Raw genomic sequence first — 20555 nt, 5'->3', positions numbered from 1 at the left:
AAGGTTGGTTTTGTGACAATGAACTCTTTTAGCTTTGCTTGTCTGGAAAACTCTTAATCTGCACTTCTGAATGATAAGTTTTCTGGATAGACTACTCTTGGTTAGTAGTTCTCTTCTTCTGGCACTTTGAATATATCATGTCACTCTCTTCTGACCTATAAAGTTTCTGCTGAAAAATCTGCTATAGTCTTATGGGGCAGGGGGAGGATCTGTATGTAACAAGTTGTTTTTCTATTGCTTCTCCTCATACAGAGAATGTAATAAGTTTACAGTTAAAAAAGGTTATATTATGTATACATAAACTGAATATAAGCCCTGATTTGTCTAGATTATACTTGATCTTCCACTGTAATTTTCCTCTCTCCTTCACAATAATGTCCTGGTTTGGACAATTGATTACATGATCGCTTATTTATACATAAATCTATGACAATGAAAGGCAATTTCATGATACCTTATGTCATAAAACCCCTAAATTTCTTAAAGAGGCCAAGCTGTGGAGTTCCTGTCGTGGCGCAGTGGTTAACGAATCTGACTAGGAACCATGAGGTTGCGGGTTCGGTCTCTGGCCTTGCTCAGTGGGTTAACGATCCGGCGTTGCCGTGAGCTGTGGTGTAGGTTGCAGACATGGCTCGGATCCCGCGTGGCTGTGGCTCTGGCGTAGGCCAGTGGCTACAGCTCCGACTAGACCCCTAGCCTGGGAACCTCCATATGCCGCGGGAGCGGCCCAAGAAATAGCAACAACAACAACAACAACAAAAAGACAAAAAGACAAAAAAAAAAAAAGGCCAAGCTGTGAGGAGTTAATTCATGTTAGACTTAAATTTAATGAGCAGCAGTTCCCATCATGACGCAGTGGTTAACAAATCTGACTAGGAACCATGAGGTTGTGGGTTCAATCCCTGGCCTCGGTCAGTGGGTTACTGACCCACCGTGAACTGAGGTGTAGTCACGGCCTTGGCTCAGATCTCTTGTTGCTGCGGCTGTGGCATAGGCGGGCGGCTGTAGCTCCGACTTGACTCCTAACCTGGGAACCTCCATATGCTGCTGGTGTGGTCCAAAAAAAAGGAGGGGTGATTTAATGAACAGGTAAAATAAATTAGAATACCTATCCTGGTTTTTAAAGTAATACATTGGGTCCCAAAATTCTACAAATAGTATCATATGACAAGCTTCCCAAAGGCATGCAATAATATATCCCATGTATCTGTCTGTTATCAGACTGATGGGTATCAACTATCTTTAAAAAGTGATTAGGGGAGTTCCCGTCGTGGCGCAGTGGTTAACGAATCCGACTAGGAACCATGAGGTTGCGGGTTCGGTCCCTGCCCTTGCTCAGTGGGTTAACGATCCGGCGTTGCCGTGAGCTGTGGTGTAGGTTGCAGACGCGGCTCGGATCCCGCGTTGCTGTGGCTCTGGCGTAGGCCGGTGGCTACAGCTCCGATTCAACCCCTAGCCTGGGAACCTCCATATGCCCCGGGAGCGGCCCAAGAAATAGCAACAACAACAACAACAACAACAACAAAAGACAAAAAGACAAAAGACAAAAAAAAAAAAAAGTGATTAGGGTAAATAATAAATTCAGCTGTCTACTTTGAGTACTCTAACACAATTTATAAAATTTTCTAATGGAGAATATATTTTCTTCTAAGTTTGTCCAATATTGCCTTTTATAAATAACATCAAGCCTCTTCATCATATATAGTGTCTTCCATCTGTAAAATGGATTGTTATCGCTAAATAACTAGGTGTAAGGAATATAATCACTAACAAATGCTTTGAAATAATGGCTAGGAAGTGCAAATTCTTATCCATACCTACTTAGCAGAGGTCTGAGAGCAATATAACTACACAAAAAATTAGCACCTAAAATGTCCTTTGCTTATAACTATCTCTGATTCAAGACATATCATTGAACTTCTACTGTATGCCAGGAATATGCACATTACATTTGTAATAGAATTTAGCTGTCTTTCACTTGCCATCATAGCTTTACCTAATTCAACAACAGCCCCCAATTTGTGTTTGGGGTCCAATCTTTCCGAATCTCCTTCAGAGGAATTGGGATGAGAGCACTCAACCTAGCTCCAGAAGAACATGTAAAGCATAAGAGAGGCTTGAGACAGCTAACTTATTTTATCCTCCTGGTCATACCATCTGAGGACGGACAGACACATGACTCACACCAAACCCTGCACAACTAATCAGAGCTAATCTCAAGGGCGTTTCCTAAACAACCACTTGTTTCCACTGTACTTAAGCCTAAGAAGATATAGGGATTAAAACTACTACAGCCAAGTTCTTCCCATGTCAAGCCTGAGACTGATGCCAACACAAATGCAGGAGACACAGTTCATGGAGAGAGAAAACCTGGGTCCTGATTTCCTGGCCCCTGCATCCAGCTGTACCTAAATATCTTCCTTATGACTCTCCCTTTATATGAGATAGTAATTTCCCATTTTTCATTTTCTGTCCTTTGCAACTAAAGAAACTAAAGACAACTAACAGGTTGTACTTCCTTTTCCTTTTATTTTTCATAACTCTTTTCACTCATTATTATCTCTTCAATGGTCATAAATCAAGTTAGTATTCATAAGAAAAACATTTATTATTCTCAACTACATAAAGAACAAGTGTTTCAAACTAATTCTCCAAATGATTGTTTTCAGTTGTGATGCTGATTATTGTGATAATAGCATCACTAGGAGTACCTGGTTGACTTCTATAACCATTTAACAAGCTTTTAAAAGTTTTATATGCTATCTAAATTATTAAACACAGCACGCAACTCATCTGTCATTAGACTGATTGATTTAATTGCTCAGTAAGCAGGCAATTAACTATCTCTTAAAGGGGAAAATTCTGGAAATTTGCTTTATTGGATTAACCTAATGCCATGTACACAGTTCCACTAAACTAGTAAAGAAGAGGGTCACAGCCTTTAATAGTAAACTGCTAAATATGTGCTTTTTTATATTTTAAATTATTAATTCACTTTTATTACAAAACCAAATTGTCTTGACTGACAATTCTTTAACTGACATAAACTAAATAAAGGTAAGAGACTGAATGCCTCACATACAAAATTTTATTAAAATACTATAAAATTCTAAGCATTTTCTTTTAAAAAAGGTATGGACAGATTAAATATTCAATCCAATTTAAATGATGGATTAAGAATTTATAGGAAGGGGAACTGGATGAAGGTGGTCAAAAAAGCACAAACTTTCAGACACAATAAATAAGTACTAGGGATACAACATGATGACTATGGTTAATACTGCTGTGTGATATTTATGAAAGTTGTTAAGAAATCAAATCCTGAGAGTACATATCACCAGGAAAAAAAAGAAAATAGATATATAGATAGATATACAGTCTACATGAGATGATTGATATTATATAAATTCACTGTGTTAATCATTTCACCATATATGTAAGTTAAATCATTATGCTGTACACCCTATGTCAGTCATATTCCAATTAAACTTCAGAAAAAAAGAATTTACAAAATCAAATATCTGACACATCGGTGGAAGTCTTACTGATTTTTCTTTTCTTCTGTGGAAGCCTCTCTTCAATCCATGTTTATTTAACTTCCTCAGGAGTAAGAAGCAAGGTGGGAAGAGGAAGAAGAGAAAAAAAGCTAACATACATCAGCATCTTCTAACCCAGGCACAGAGTTTGTGATAGATTTAAAATGGCCACAAATTCTTTGCAGTTCATTCTATCAAGAGTGGAGTCCATTCCTGCATTTCTTAAACCTAGGCTGAACTTGCAACGTGCTTTCACGAGTAGAATGCAGCACAAGCAGCACTACAGCGTTGCAGGCCTTGCAGCTTTCACTCTTTCCCTCTCAGAATGCTGTGCAGTGTGATCAGCTCTGAGCTAGCCCACTGGAAAGGACCTGGGGAAAGAAACAATGTAATTCATCTGACAGCTTGACAACTGCCACACATTTGGGTAAAGGCTTCTTAGACCATCGGGTCCCCGCCAAGACACCAACTGACTTACTACTGTTGGAGTGAGCCCAGGAAAGACCAGCAGAACCACCATGCTGAGCCCAGGCCAAAGTGCTGATTGACAGAACTGTAAGCAAACAGAGTAGTTCTGGGAGTTCCCATCGTGGCGCAGCAGAAACGAATCTGACTAGGAACCATGAGGTTGCAGGTTCCATCCCTGGCCTCACTCAGTGGGTTAAGGATCAGGCATTGCCATGAGCTGTGGTGTGGGTCATAGATGCAGCTTGGATCCCACGTTGCTGTGGCTGGCAGCTGTAGCTCTGATTTGACCCCTAGCCTGGGAACCTCCATATGCCACAGGCATAGCCCTAAAAAGCAAAAAAAAAAAAAAAATAGTTCTGGTTCTAAGTCACTAACTTTGGGGAATGGTTGTTTTTAGCAATAAGTAACTGATACAGTGCTTTACATGGTTATTTTACTTCATCTTAGTAAGAAGTATATAGGAGTTTCTGCTGTGGCACAGTGGGTAAGGATCCAGCATTGCTGCAGCTATGGCATGGATTACAGCCGCAGCTTGGATTCGATCCCTAGCCTGGGAATTTCCATATGCCACGGGTACAGCCAAAAAAAAAAAAAAAAAAAGAATCATATTAAGTGAACCAGAGTAGACCAAGGTTTTGTAAGGCACCAAGTTTATACAATTTAGGGAGTTCTCCTTAGGAAAAAATAGTATACATAATGCAAAAATAAGATAATACAACATTACAAATACAAAAAGCATAAATATATAGCACTTAACAAATGTCCATGGTCACTTCACAGTGCCACCTCACACAAGGTGAAGTGATAGAAGAGAAATAGATTGGAAAGAAACTTAAAAACTACAGCATAGGAAAAAATGGCTAGGGCCCTTCCCAGGGGGCTTCATTAACTAAACTTCACTAACTTCATAGGAAATTCACCTCAACAGTTAACATTACTCCTCCATTTTCCAAAGAGTAGCTACCACTCTGAGTGGCTATCATTTGTCTTAGGGTACATGGACGGTGAGCTAAAGAGCCATGTTTCCAAAACATGTGCTCTTGGTACTACCCTTATGTTTTCATTTTTACCTTGTGATCTACTCCACACAAAGTTTTCTATCAATTGAAAACACCTCTACTCCAGTATCTCCAAATACCTCCCCATGAAAATGAAAGTTCTCTGAAAGGGCCCATCTGAGCATTTCTCGTGTCATGAGGTATGCTCAACAGCTCTATGAAGCAGGGGCAAGAGAACCTGCCTTCCTGTCTATTTCTCTGATTAAATGAAGAAACCGAAGACTGAATGCCCTAAATCAGGGACCCTTTTAGCTTCCTTTCTTTCAGGATTCCTTTTACCATATGCCAACTTCCTCACAGACGGGTTATATAATGCCAAAAACACTGAGAACAGCTATCTTGCTCTTCTATCTGTTCTATGGCCTTGTTATTGCACTTTGCTATTCATTCTCTAGCCTGGTCTCCTTGTGCTTGGTCTGTTTTTAAGTTTCTACAAGCACATAGCTAAATTTGCAGAATAAGCCAAAAGAAAAGTCATATTTTAATAATTTCTAATGCTTCTATGGTCACCTCTATTCACTGCTGCTCCCTTTCCTTTCAAATGACCTCCACTAAAGACCAGGTGAATCATTATTAGAACATGGAAACCAATTTTCTTCTCATTTAACATTTACATAGGCTTTTAGTGCACAAGGAATGTCTAGCTTTTCACCTCACTAAGCTGATCCAATCAGCTGATCATTTGTTTTGCAGCTCTCCATTTCAAGGTCATAAGCCCCGAACAGGCATACTGCAGTAGTTTATTCAATGTACCTATTTCTATCAGAGAACAAACTTTCTGTGTAAGGCTTAACCTTGGGAGAAAAATTAAGTTGCTGGGGAAAATAGCTAAAGCTCCCTGCAGATGTTGTACTGGTGGTGATTTAAAAGCATGCCAGGCAGCCAGGCATAGCAGAAAGAATGCAGGAAGGAATCAAGAGACCTCAACCAGCCACAAGTTATCACTGGGTCTCCATCAGAGACAGCTGGCCTAGGTGACCTTTCTGGTCCTTTCCGCTATAAAATTCTATAAATCTACTGACTTTCTCATCTTTATCAAAGCGAACTTTTTAAAAGTGTTCAATTTTCAATAAATATTCTTAAAGTATGAGAATTCTAAATACTGTATACAATCTTCTCAAAGTTGGACCACTTCAAAAAAACTTCAAACAGCCCCATAAAAATTTATTTCAGCAAGTGGTTTAAACAACTGAATAATGTAGATAATAAATGCTAGGTCACAAATACTATAAAGTGTCAAAATAAGGGTTCATTTCATCTTTATCTATATGCTGGTTATAGAAACTTAGCAACAAATCAGCAAAATGTCCTTTAAAGTAATTTTTCATCTTATATATTATATAAACCACTAGGCTAGCTGTAATTCTTAAACTTCCAATTAAATGCCAGATTTGAATTTTAATAAAATTCCAAATTATTCAAATAAAGTACTGTCTTTAGTTGCAAGCAAAAATTCATTTTTATATCATTTACAACTGTATACATAATACAACAAATAAAAAATGTTTTAAAAATAACATTCTGTTTTAAAATAGTTTTTTTCCATGATCATTCCATGCGTATGTAACCTTTTCTTGTCTTTTAAAAGTAACACTTATAAAACTCTTACTGTAGTAACAGCAAGCCAAATAACATAAATCTGAGAACCTATGATGCTTCAACTTCCATCTTATTTTTTTTCACCCAAGAGAGACTTAATCAGAAAAATTCTCTTCTATCTCATTTATAGGTTGTCTTTATATAGTTTACATAATCACCACAAGAACAAGGTAAAAAATTCCATCATAGTGTTACTCTGGCCTACTAAGCTGAGCTTATGGACCCATAAGAGGTCCATGAACTCCTGAATTCATATACAAAGCACTGTGTATGTGTGTTTTCTCTAGGATTAAAACAATGAAAAGCACAACGAATCAAGCAAATCAAAATTGCCTGTGTGTTTTTAAAGGTCAGTTCAGAATCTCCTTGGAAAGTAAGGCATATGCAATGGGAGAAAATTGGTGATGACCCTGGCTTAGGTGTAGCTGAATTCTGTTTTAGGTCAAAAAGAGGTAGCCAGACTAAACAGATGCCCTTACTGAGTAATATTCTGAAATGGCATATTTTATTGTGCTTCTGTGGCACATTTGAGCAACTGGTTGAGACACAGAAGTTAACCAGAACACTCATCTTTTGGCGATCCAAAGCACAGATATTGATAATTTAGCCACTGAATTGGGCCTTGGTTCTCTAAATCAGGACTCAGCTGAAGCAGGATGGGCCCTATTAAGGAAGGCTAGGACATAAAGATGAAATTGACACTTATGCAAACAAGGAGGTGTTTTCAGACAGGTGAAGGACATCAAGTGGCTGAGCCTGTGTAGACAATCAGTAGAGTTAAAGGTCTGAGTAAATAAGCCCTTTTTGCATTAGGAAGACATGGCAGCAGGTGAATTAAAATCCATCCAAAAATGTAATTGTAATGTATACATGTAAGGATAACCTGACCCCCTTGCTGTACAGTGGGAAAATAAAAATTAAAAAAAAAAAATCCATCCAACCAGGCTATTCCAGAGAAGACTACAGAAGTCAAGTAGGAGCTGAGGCCCAGAATAACTGGGATACCAGATAAGGTGGAAGGAAGGAAAAAAATGGAGACGTTTGGTCACAAGGAACAAGAAAACAGGCTATTATCGAACAGGATTGTTACTAAAACCCTAACTGGGCAGAACCCACAGGTGGAAATTAAGTGGTCCGAGCTCTGAAAAAAACAGCAGTGTTGGGGAAAAGGGCAGAGCTAAAATGAAGATGGATTTAGTTAGAGAAGAAAGGGTAAGTATTTTAGATGAAAAGAAACTAATGCCAGGTACTAATCACAAGCACTGATGCAAGGAAAGATCTTATTCTCTTAGTCTAATGCTCAGTTTATCAAAATTCCTTCTGCATTTTCCTTAAACTAAATGAGTTTACTGACCTGAATAGTTATGAGTTTTATTAAGCTATTTGCTTCCAGGATATTAGCTGAAAGAAGGCCTCACCAACCACAAGAATATTTATCCTAGAGTCTGACAAATTCAGTTTTCCAAAAGCATATTCACAATGACTCTGTCTTTACCTTAAATGCAAGTAATTTTCAAAATTGTATTTAACTTAAGCTCTAAACCAAAAAGCCAAAGAGGGAGGAAAGCATGGCATTTTATTAATATTAAAAAAAAGTGACAAGCCATCTAATTGAGCCACTCCATAATTAACTGAAGTAGATCCTGGCTGCTAGTAATTATCAGACCCTTAAATAATTCATATCTACCCACCTTTTCTCCTTCATACTTATACTCAAAATAAACATCACTTCGGCAAAAAAGTGTAGTCTGAAATCCTAGTATACAAGTGTCATCCTAATAAACAAGTTTATATTATGTGCATATAAACTATTTATGCATATATAACTGTTAACATAAATTATGTAGTCCAGAGAACTTAATTTCAAATTCTTGCATGATACACCTCTTCAAGCATTGTAATACTTAATGAAAGCTGATTCAAAAAGACTTCCTTGGGAACTAAAGGAGCATTAGCATTTAAAAGACTGAATGAATCTGAAGTAATTTAAGGTAAAAATTGCCCATCTTTCTCCTTCAGCAAATCTAGAGCTCTGAGACTGAGGCAGAGAAGCCCCACGCAGCAAAAAAATCAGTAAATGTTTGGAATCCCTAAACTGACCTGGTACTTCCCTTTTTGGGAAAAAAATTAATCTCCACTCCATACTAGTGGTAGCCACACCTAGTGCTAGAGCTACCACAGGACCCTGAAGGAGCATGTCCTTCCAACCTCATTTCAGTGCAGAGTACCCTACTCCTGCAACAATATTTCCTGCATACCTACTTGTGCCAGGAATTAGGCTCAGGGCTAAGGATGACGTGCTGACTGACACAGGGCCTACCCTCATGGACTCTCCTAACTCAAAGACCAGTGTGTACAAGAGCCACCCACAGTGAATGTGAACAGTTCAAATGCCTGAGCCCAGTATGAGACACCAAAGCTCCCAAGTGATCCTGATAAGGTGGTCATGTAAACCACGCCCTGAGAAACTGGTGTAGACAGAGCTCCTAGCAGATAGATTCTATGTGCTGTGTCATCACTGAAACCCCAGCACCAAGCACACAGTCACTATTTCAGAATGTATGTACTGAATGAACCTACACACAGAGTGAAGAGACAATCTTCATACCCTCATAACAGAAGCGCCATAAAAAGCATAAACAGCAGCATGTAACATGGCTTGGGGAGAGAAAGAGACAATTTCCTGGAGAAGGTAGCCCCTGGGCAAGTCTTACAGGTAAGCAGGAGAGGGCCTGGGCAAGAGAGGGTAAAATAGAGGGGCAGCAAGAGCAGAGACAGGTGAGAAACAGCAAGGTTTGGGCAAAAACTACATGTTGTGTTGCTATAGCCTCCAGGGGCGAGAAATGATGCTGAAGTTTCACCTACATTATTCCTAATGCTTACAACCCACTTCAGACTAGGGATTATTATTCCTATTTTACAACTGAGAAAGTGAGGCTCAGAAAGATTAAAATCTGTCCCAGGAAATAGTATGGGCTGAATGTTTGTGTCCCCTCCCCCAAATTCATATGTTGAAATCCTAACCCTCCCCAGTGTGATGGTATTAGGAGGCAGGACTTTTGGGAGATGATTATGTCATGAGAGTAGAGCCCACATGAATAAGAATAGCACCCTTATATAAGAGAACCCAGAGAGTTCTGTCCCCTTCTGTCATGTGAGGACACAGTGAGAGGACGGCAATCTGCAACTAAAAAGAGGGTCCTTGCCAGAACCCGACCACACTGGCACGCTTATCTCAAACTTCCAGCCTCCAGGACAGTGGGAAATAAATTTCTGTTGTTTATAAGCCTCCCAGCCTGTGATGTTCTATTCAGCAACCTGAACTTATTAAGACAGGCAGTTCCTCAAATCAGATCCAGCAGTCTCTCTTCTGCGTATACATACCCAAAAGAATTGAAAGCAAAGACATGAACAGATATATATGCACACCCTGTTCACAGCAGCAATTATTAGCAATAACCAAAAATGAAAACAACCCTACTGTCCATCAACAGATGAATGGATAAATAAAATGTGATACATGTATATAACGGAGTATTATTCAACCTTAAGAAAGAAGGAAATTCTGATATATGCTAGAACATGGATGAACTCTGAAGACATCATACTAAGTGAAAAAAGCCAGTCACAGAAGGACAAATATTGTATATGATTCCACTTATGTGAGGTATAGAGTAGTTCAATTCATAAAGCCAGGAGCTGAGGGGAGGGAGGGATGAGGAGCTATTGTTTAATGGGTATAGAGGTCCAGTTAGGTAAGGTGAAAATTTTCTGGAGATAGAGCTGATGGTTACACCGCAATATAAATAGACATAATGTCACAGAACTGTATGCTTAAAATGGCAAATTTTGTTATGTATATTTTACCACAATAAAAAAATTAATACTGCCATAGTGGCTGCACTGAGATTCAAGCCCAGTTCTGTTTTCTAGAAGAAAAATTAGTTTCATCCTGGAGGCTAAAATAGGAGAATTTTAAAGATTTTTTTCTGTAACTACCATCTTAGAATCATAATATTAACTATCAGTGACTGACACCTATCAAAATCTCTGTATGTATCTGAATATTGAGGAAAAACCAATCCAAAACCAATCAATGCAAAGATAAAAATTTTAAATGAAAAGATACAATGCAATGCATTAATCCTGAAAGCAGAGCAATTTAAAAGGATAGTTAGACTTTCACCTCCTGTTTAATCTACCATAAATGCAGATGAATGAGCATATTAGGTGCTGCCTATCTTTTAATCACTACATGCATAAAGATTTATTCAAAAGGCACAGTAAACAGATAACGGTTACAAAGGTGTGAAGCAATATGTAATCAGATGACAATCTAGAGCCAGGACTGGTACTCTCCAGCTGATGTGTCAGAGTTTGGCCAGCAGGGCAGTCGGCTGCTGCTCACAGTGGTACCATCTCCCTGTCATCCTCCCTGCTCCCTCCCCCACCCTGCCACATTGCAGCTGTGCAGCAGAGGTTGCCAGGAACTGAGAAGAACATTGCCTTGAATGACATTTTTGCTCTCATTCTGCCTGCTGTAATGGCCTCCTACCTCCAACTATCACCACCCAGTACATCAAAAACATGGCTAAAGCCTGTCATTGAATTCATTCGCTGCATTTGCTGCAGCTTTCAAAATACACAGCAAAGTCAAATGCCAACCCCCCTTATTTATACATGAGAGGAATGTCATTTGGAAATTGTTCTACATTCACCTTTCACTCCTAATGGCAAATCCAAATGCCAGACCACGGAAGATTTTTCATGTTGACTCCCACTAGGGCAGAAACTCCATCTTAATGTGCAATCATCAGAGCCTGGGGGAGAGAGAGTCAGGTGAATGGAGCCAATTCTCCTCTTTTTTCACTTTGTGTGGGTTTAAAGGTCCCTTGAACTTTGTCCGAAGCTGTACCCTACAGACTTCTGGTCCCTTTGCCAGGCTTCTTTCTGCCCTAGGACTTGTAGGTAAGGGTGTGAGAAGCAAAGTCGCTCCCCCTGGAGCTGCTGTTTTTCCTCCCCCACTGTTTCTGCTCCTTTTCCCCACTTCCCCCAATTTTTGTCTCTTCTCTCTCCTCTCACTTGGATCCAAATTTTCCATATCATTAGAAAAGTCTTTCTTATATCATGTGAACCTTGGAAAACATTTTCCAGAACAATGACAGTAAACATAATGGTTCAGGCACCACACCTTCTCATAAACACCAATTACCTCACATGCTTCTTCAAATAAAGACCCCTGCAGCCAAGCATAACACTGCTTTCCTTTGCAGCTAGTTAATCAATACTTCCATCACTGTGCACTAGAAAAAACCTTCAGGTTCTATCTAGGCTGCTTGTTGCTTGATATTCATAAGCCACTTCATTACCAAAAACATCTGTACTGAGTTTTTTTGTTTATTCGTTCTATGTATTTCTATACATGCAACTGCTCCCAAAGTCTGAACTTTCCAGAAACTCTATCTCCATATAACAAAAATTACCTTCACATGAAAAAGAAGATGAAGATCTTGAGTAGTTGGGTATAGTTGCTGTATACACGGTATGACCTGTCTACTTCAAGATTGGCAGGGAGATAAAAGTAGAAGCAATAAAGTCGCTCACCTGAAGTGTATGCGGCCCTCAGGTTTATTCCCTTTATGAAACCATATTCTCATTAAGTACTGCACAATCCTAATTTTTCTCATTCTAAATATTACTAAAAATTATAAGCTTGCTCATTTGTTCCCATCTCCTACATGTGTCCTATCTCACACAAACACACAGTTCTAGTTATTAAGACAATTTGGCAATCACATGTTCTGGATTCCAGGCAGGATTTACACTTTCTCATATCATTCCTGCATTTCTTGAGTTGATATGCTCAGAAAAGCACTCAGCTCTCTGTCAGAACTGGGAAGAGTTTAATTACCTTGACAGCAAGAGGAAATGGTAAGAGACAGAGAAAGAGAGGATGAGATAATTGCCTTAGAACAAAAGGGTTAGAGTTGAACAGAACCGTGGAGAAAATCTGATTCTATCCTGTCATGCCACAATTGAAGGAACCGCTAAGCCTCAGAAAGGTTAAATTATTTGCTCAAAGGCATACCACCACTTGGCAAGTGGACCAGGCTTTCTGGTAACCAATTGTGTGTGTGTGTTTTTCCCTGAGCATGCATCCACAATTTGTTTTTAATGAAAGAAATGAAAAGTTCAGTAAGAAAGCAATTTCAGATACATGCTTCAACAGTCAACATCACTTCAGGAGCACCTGAGTGAACTGGAACCAGTCTCTCCAAAAATAATGTATTCTCATTTTAATCACCTCCCTAGAGAGACCATTCTTTGGTAGATATTCCTACATTTGACCGAACTGCATTAAGGCTAGTTCCACACATCTTAAATGAGATATGTCTAATCTCCTCTATCATTCTTCAAACCCTTTTGAATACCTCAACATCTGTGAGGTTTCTTCTCCTCGTTCCATCCCACCCCACCATCGAATATTCTAAGAGATCATTTTGTTTTAAAATACCACTCATCTACTTTTTATGTTTCTCCAAATTTGCTTTGGGCCTGTATTAATTTTTTAATTAAAAAAAAAAGGCAACAGTGATGTGTTTTAAAATTTCCATTCAACTGAACATCTCATAAATAATCTGATCATATAGATGGGTAAATGTTCCCTTAAAATTCAAAGCAAAGTTTAAGAAATATGCCCCCCCTTTTAAAAGTCTATTTTCCTTTCTATTACTATTTTTGTGGTTTTTAATTTACATGTATGGCAGAATGTGAATGGCACTGCATACCTCCTGTTCGCTGCATCTGCTATTCTCTTGCCTGCTACTGTCGTCCAGGGATTAAAGGAGGCAGGGAGATAGATTATACTCTGTAGACTGCAGCCTTGGGAACAGGCCCCAGCCTACGTAATTCCCTCAATACAGATCTTCAGCATCAACTCAGTCAAGCACTTAGAGCATAAGAAATACCTTGTGACGTATCAGAACACAGAGACACAGAGATCTGCAAGTACAGGTTGGCTGCAGGGACCGTTCCCTCTAGTTCAAGAAAGGAATTTCCCTTCTCTTGATTTCTTGCTCTATCCCCAGGACGGCAGCATTTGTCTCGCATTTCCATGACCCTATATTTCTGCAGGTAAAGGTCTGCCTTTCCAGACACCATCACAGGGATCAGGCCCAAACCAGGTAGCACCACAACACGGTGTAGCTGGTTTGACTTCCCCACTTGCCCAGAAAAATCATGACCTCATCTATTTCCATAGCCATTTGTTCTAGTCGATCTTTTCAACCAGCCCTTCTCCAAGATCTATCCTGGACAATGTTCCACAAAGTTTTTTAGCTGATTTTTCTTCTCTGTTTTTTTTTTATTAACACTCCTCTCTAACAACAGTCCATTATAGTCAAAAACAAATGATTGTCCACATGTACCCCAAACATACCTCAGCTAGTCTTTGTCCCCAGGAAGATCTACAAGAAAAACTCTCAGAATAGGAAACTTTTAATAAGCTACTTTTATTTCTTTTTTCACAAGAACCGCTTTCCAAATTTCAAGTCCTGGGCATTCCCACTTCATCAGGTAAGGTGAATTTCTACATTTGCTCCTACTCTTTCCTTTCAGATATCCTAGTCTCTCTCCCTGACTATCATAAATAGCATGTTCATGCTGGAATTTAGTGGTTAATGAGTGCCAAACATTCACCTGTGCCAAAAGGTCTGCATGCTCCAAAACCCAGTGTTTTCAACAAAACAGTTCAGAAACAAGTTCACTTGTTTACACTGAACCTACCCCTAGTTTCATATGACTTAAATCCACTTGTATACCTTAGTTTATACCTATTTCAGCCCATATTCAACCATTTTCTTCTACAGTATGGGTTCTAAACAGTTTGGTCAACTTTAACGCCTTAGAAGTCTGACTACAGTTTTATTTCACTTAGCTCCCTTTAGAGGCTGTAATAGGAAAAAATCATCTTAAATTGCACAGCTGTACTCTCTGATTCAAGCTACCTAGCAACTGTCAAAATACAACCCAAACCACAAAGGTGTTTGAAGCTGCATGTGAAAGCTTATTCTAAGACAGACACTGCCAACTTTTCTCCTATCTTAAATGCAGCTTGTCATTTCAGCACACATACAGTGAGGAGACAACCTTGAGAGTGGGAGAAGAGTTCTGATGGTCTAAAATGTTTGAATATTTTCCCTTGCATCATTCAGAATAACATAAATGAATAATTAAAGCTAAACCATTAAACTTCCATGTCTTAGAGGAAGGAGAAAAGCCCCAAGTTCCAGTTCTTCTAAATGTCAGTATCAGTGGGGATATCTTCACAAAAATCCAAATACCTGTCTTGGATTGGTATGTCTCTTAGATGAGAGTGCTTAATCCCACTCCTCAAAATTCATGTTTCAAAACTGCCTTGGAAAGAGAAGCTAAAAATCATTTGCCTACTGCATTTCTGGGGAACTATAGTTATCTTTCCACCTCCTAGAGGTAAAATAAAAACCTTTCTCACTATAAAAACAAAACATCCATTGTGTGAAAGACCACTAGCAACTGTTAACAGTGGTTGCCTCTGGGATGCTGGGGATCTGGGGCTTACTATTCATTATGTACTCTATTATACTGTTTAGCTTTTTTCCACTTTCACTAGTTGCTTTTACAAGACTAAAACAAGCTTTAAGAAATAAATCTACTTGCATGTTGCCCAGGTTTAATAATCAGATTATCCCCTTGGGCTCAGGAATGGAAACATATTTATGTTGGTGCCTGCAGACAATCACAGGCTCCTACAGTAAACACTTCTTCCCCAAATGTTTTCTGACCATATTTAAGAAATATAGCTTTTCTCACTGGGACTACTGAGAAAATAAACTGGAGTTCTATTTTGAGAATTCAAAGTACATACCATTCATGCAAACCAAAGAACACACATTTGCTCAATGATCCAGCCCACTACTTCATAGTTATAAAATGTGGAAAAGAAGCCATAAGTCTCATACCAGCAAATACAACTGCACAACTCCCTAGATCCTTCCCTAAAGAACAGCATCTATTTTTCACCGTCTATATATTAAACCCATAAAACATCCTTGAGAATCTATCATCTGTATATGGCCCTGCCTTGTCAACATTTACTATCATCAAACCACTATATTTGCACAACTTTTCTTTCTTACCCTAAATATTTGCACTTACCTGTGACAAATTAAATTAGGAAATAGTTATTTTGTAAATTTCTGGGCACCCATGCATCACAAAATATTTTATCTTTTACCCCAACTATCTTAAGTTCTTTACCAAGTTTAATTGTCAGCTTCTTTAGTTCTAGGGGATTCCATCTTTTGTCATTTTCCTGACGATACTATATGCTGTTTCTCAAAGGCAGGAATTCAGAGCTCCTGTGTCATTTTTCTCCTACATCTTAATTTTTATCTTATGGAAGTGCTATGAATACTAAATGATTCAAATCTGAAAATATAGCTATAAGATTGAAGAGTTTATTGATTTACTATAGCCTATATACAGAGCACCAAAACATTCACCCACCCACTTATTGTCTGCCTTGAGCTAAATTATATAGACATAGAGAGAAGGAGAGAAAGGGAGATTTGTAGATCTGTAGCAATAGATACATGGATATGATAGATAGATAGATAGATAGATAGATAGATAGACAGACAGACAGACAGACAGACAGACAATCTGGAGATATTCATATCCATATATATATCCATATATATATATGGACCCAGAGACCATGGCCTCTATCCTATCCTTCTTTACTATGGATACATTTTAGGAGAGTTTATTCATTCTATTTCTACAGAAGAGAAACCGTCCATCAGGTCTTGTTTGAAATAAAATTGAGCAGCTTGAGCTCTACCAAAATCTCTTATTTACTAACCCTCAGACTCCCCACAATACACAAAGCAAAGCAGCTTTAAAGAGTAGATTTCAGTTGGCAAACATAAGATAATGAAAAAGCCTACTTAAAAATTTAGATTGGAAAACATATTTTATCTACAGCATACGCAGACAGATCTCCAAAACTGACAAAACTGAAATTATTTTCTTACCTAAAGGTTGCTAACTGCATTTTAATAACCATCAAAGTTTTGCAAAATCTTTGAAAATGAAGTACCTTACTGACCCCACAAAGGGAAAGTAAGTTGGGTGCCAAAGAGTTTCCAAAGAAGGTGATCCAAGCTATCTTTTTTTTAATAATGATTTTTATTTTTTCCATTATAGCTGATTTATAGTGTTCTGTCAATTTTCTAATGCACAGCAAGGTGACCCAGTCACACATACATGTATATATTCTTTTTTCTCACAATATCATGCTCAATCACAAATGACCAGACAAAGTTCCCAGTGTTATACAGCAGGATCCCATTGCTTATCCATTCCAAAGGCAATAGTCTGCATCCATTAACCCCAAATTCCCAGTCCCTCCCAAAGCTATCTTTAATTCATCCCAAAGTGTCATGCTCTATTTCAGAAATGCTACCAAATTTCAGGATGAAATAAGGAACCTTCCCTCCTCTCTAGCAAACCATTTCATTTACCCTTCTTAAGATATGTTCTTCCCTTAGAAATCTAGTCTTTTGTATTTAGGATGATCTTGCATTTTCTACCATAATACTTTATAGACAAGAAAAGTTTTGCCGCCAGGTTTTAAACAGTTCTTATAGAGAAGAAAAATAAGTTCAGCCTGAGTTTCTGTTTACATTTATTTTCCTAGAATCCATCTCTAATAGGTACTCCTAGCTGTACTCTCCAAAAGAAAGGAAAATGCAGCTTTGGAATATACTAATGCAATTATTTTTAATCATATATAGGTAATTTCTCTGAACAGTCTAACTGGTTTAAAGGACTCCCTAGAGATAAGAAATACAAAACCTATTTCTTTAAGCAACATTTTACTTTGTAATGCAGTGTATTCTTGAATTTCATATCAAGGCAGCTTGTTAGAATTATTATTTAGAATATAAGTTTATTTGACACGAACTATGAGTCTGGACTATTTCTAAAAGTCATTTTCAAAGTTTTTTATAGAACTACCCTGTATATGTTGACAGGGAGATATTAACTAACAAATCTTGTGTTATTAGTTATTACTGTGAGAAATGCTTTTCTTTTAAACTATTTAGGGTAATGTTGAGAATAACGGTTTTTAAAATACACAATAAGAAATAATGTGTTATTAATTTTTTGTTTTGTAAAAATTGATAACAGCAGGACTTCCCATCGTGGCGCACTGGTTAACGAATCCGAATAGGAGCCATGAGGTTGCGGGTTCAGTCCCTGCCCTTACTCAGTGGGTTAACGATCCGGCGTTGCCGTGAGCTGTGGTGTAGGTTGCAGACGCTGCTCGGATCCAGCGTTGCTGTGGCTCTGGCATAGGCCTGCAGCTGTAGCTCCAATTCGACCCCTAGCCTGGGAACCTCCATATGCCACAGGAGCAGCCCAAGAAATGGCAAAAAGACAAAAAAAAAAAAAAAAAAATGGCAACAGCATTAGGGAGTCAAAAACAAAGTAGAGTGAATATATTAGGCAATACATTTTCGTTGAATAGTCTCCCAGTTAAATGATCATGCACTAAAACGGTGGATTGTTTATCTTTATAATTTTATTGTCATATTTCCAAGATAAAGTAGATTCCTACAATAATTCTCAAAGTGGCCTCTTTAGATGAATCAGAGAGAAAATCATTCACAGGTCAGTTACAACTAAACCACTGGTTCTACTGTGGGTCGGGATGTGGCTACTACGTATGGCTTGTGTTACTGACATAGCCATGTAAAACCAAGTCAGTTCCTCTAATGTCAACATCCATCTTCTCCTGTAAAACAAATCAGAAAGGGTACCTAGCAGAAGCTCCACTGCCACCTATGCCTTTAAAGTCAAATTTCAATCATTCCGTGATACACATGCGTACATTTCCTTTTAATAGTGTTTCCAGACTGAGGTCCTAATGGTATCGAAGTACCTAGCATAAACAGAAGGCTTTTTAAAGACTTTTTCAATTCTTGATTTTTTTTCCTAAAAGAAATTGAAAGCATGTTCATGTTCTTTATTATCCAATACCTCTCAAGTTAGAAAGTCATTCATTTCCAAAAAATCTCAGCTTATCCTTTCCCAACACTAAAACCAAGGAACTATCCACTGCCTATGTTTTTCTGCCACTACCAAGCAAAATTTAAATATTGACAGTTAAAAGCATTAGAACTCTTAGGATTCATTAGTTAGTTAAGCGCTTTCTTTGGAGAAACTAAAAGCTCTTCAAATATAGAATCACATGGGCCCTCCCTTCTAAGTGAGGAAAGAAAAGGCCAGTTTATCAAATTTGACTTCTTAAGATAGTCAAAGGGTAATTCAAATTCTGAAAGGTGATTGACCAGCATCATGAGTAGCAATAGAACTCCAACAAATCCTCAGCCCCTGGGAGGCGGGGGCGGGGGGTGGGCTTCTTCAGAAACATGCTGGTCCTTTGAGACCAGTTTAGATGCTAGGTATTTTCATCTTTAACTTGACCAGCCAATTTTAGCTACTGATGAAAGAAATTTTATGCATTACATACAAATTTGAGACTATAACAATTATTAAATGCATGGCCGAATTCAATTTGCTGAAGAATTTTTGTCCCTTGGAAGATATAATCGGAAGAAGCCCTCGATTTCAAACAGATATATCACCACTGTTCCCCTTCCCTGATGATGCTAAATTGCTTAGTATTCTAATTAGGATGAATGCTTTCTTCTACTTTCAAGATGGACCAAACGATTCTTATGATAATTAAGGGCTGACATAGCTTTCAGAATAAAGTCCCCAAATTTTTTCAGAAATCTAATTTGAGCTAACAATTGTATTATTAAAACTTGTGTATTGGAACTCTTTACTCACTTAGTTGAATCATTGGTTCATCTCCTGGACATCACTAGAAGCCTTTCAATCCACCCCACTCAATTTTGGCTCTTCATTCCCCCTCCTTCAATTCCCACCATAATGCAGCCAAATTGAATTTTTGGCATCCATCTATCTGGAAGAAGTGGTGAAAATGTGTGACCTGGAGTGGACTGAGCTTGAAATACAATTATAATGTATTCCTGATGTCCCTCAAACACAGTTGCTTCTATCTTTACCAAGCTAGTGATTTGGAGAAAATGGCTAAGCAAGTGGAGACCACAGAAAGAAATAACTGAAAATTATCATTAAACTTGATCATTTTGTTGTACGTTTAAAATATACTCACTATTTAGGAAGCAAGATTTACAAATTGTGTCAACATTCTGCTTGTTTCATTAATGTGTATAAAAACTTTATGTGTATAAAACCCTAATGTACATAAAACCCTAACTCTCCAGTCTTTTGTTCTGAGGCCCAGGGCCACATCTAAATTAGGATATTTCATCTTCACCTCAGATACAAGATGGGTATAGCCTAAATTATCATCTTTCTCTAAAAGCCCATGCCCCTGAAGTTACTTAACTTCAAACTTAAACTTAGATGCACAAGAAATAACATTTTCCAAGGGGATTGATTATAAACTCTGAGGAAAGAGATCATAACATAGTCTTTTTAAAACCCCTCATAGAACTTAATCTTTAGTACTTTATAATAAGAAGTGCTCATTAAATATTTTTCAATGGGTAAATCAAAAATAGTTAAATATGTAACTTAAGAATTTGGCTAAATGTTCACAACTAGATTATTTGGATGGCTTAACACACTCTTTGATTCCTGTAATGCAGATCTGTTTTTATAAGTCTCTACCAGAGCTAACAAAATTTTGGCAAACTTCTATTTCCTCTATGTACTATAAGATGGAAGTGATGATTGCTCCAATGGGCAAATAAACATGGAAAAAATAAACAATTTGAATAGAAGAAATTTT

General features: G+C 38.1%; 1 protein-coding gene and 1 long non-coding RNA gene across 46 annotated transcripts in view; both read right to left on the bottom strand.

Moving 5' to 3' along the window:
* PLCL1 (phospholipase C like 1 (inactive)) overlaps window positions 1-20555 on the bottom strand; it is a 958345-nt gene that overhangs the window by 878566 nt on the left and 59224 nt on the right. The window lies entirely within an intron of this gene.
* On the bottom strand, window positions 2544-8056 carry LOC146396071 (uncharacterized). Its single transcript, XR_014830072.1, has 2 exons — window positions 4555-8056; window positions 2544-4299 (listed from the first exon to the last, which is right to left on the bottom strand). It is a non-coding gene; the product is annotated as an uncharacterized LOC146396071 (long non-coding RNA).

The sequence above is a fragment of the Sus scrofa genome, chromosome 15 (genome assembly GCF_054392235.1).
Source record: "Sus scrofa isolate SSC_HxYL_T2T_F1_AM1 chromosome 15, Sscrofa_HxYL_maternal_Yorkshire_Landrace_v2.0, whole genome shotgun sequence".
NCBI lineage: Eukaryota > Metazoa > Chordata > Mammalia > Artiodactyla > Suidae > Sus > Sus scrofa.
Note: the sequence above shows the minus strand (reverse complement) of the source record. Positions and strands in the feature narration are given on the sequence as shown.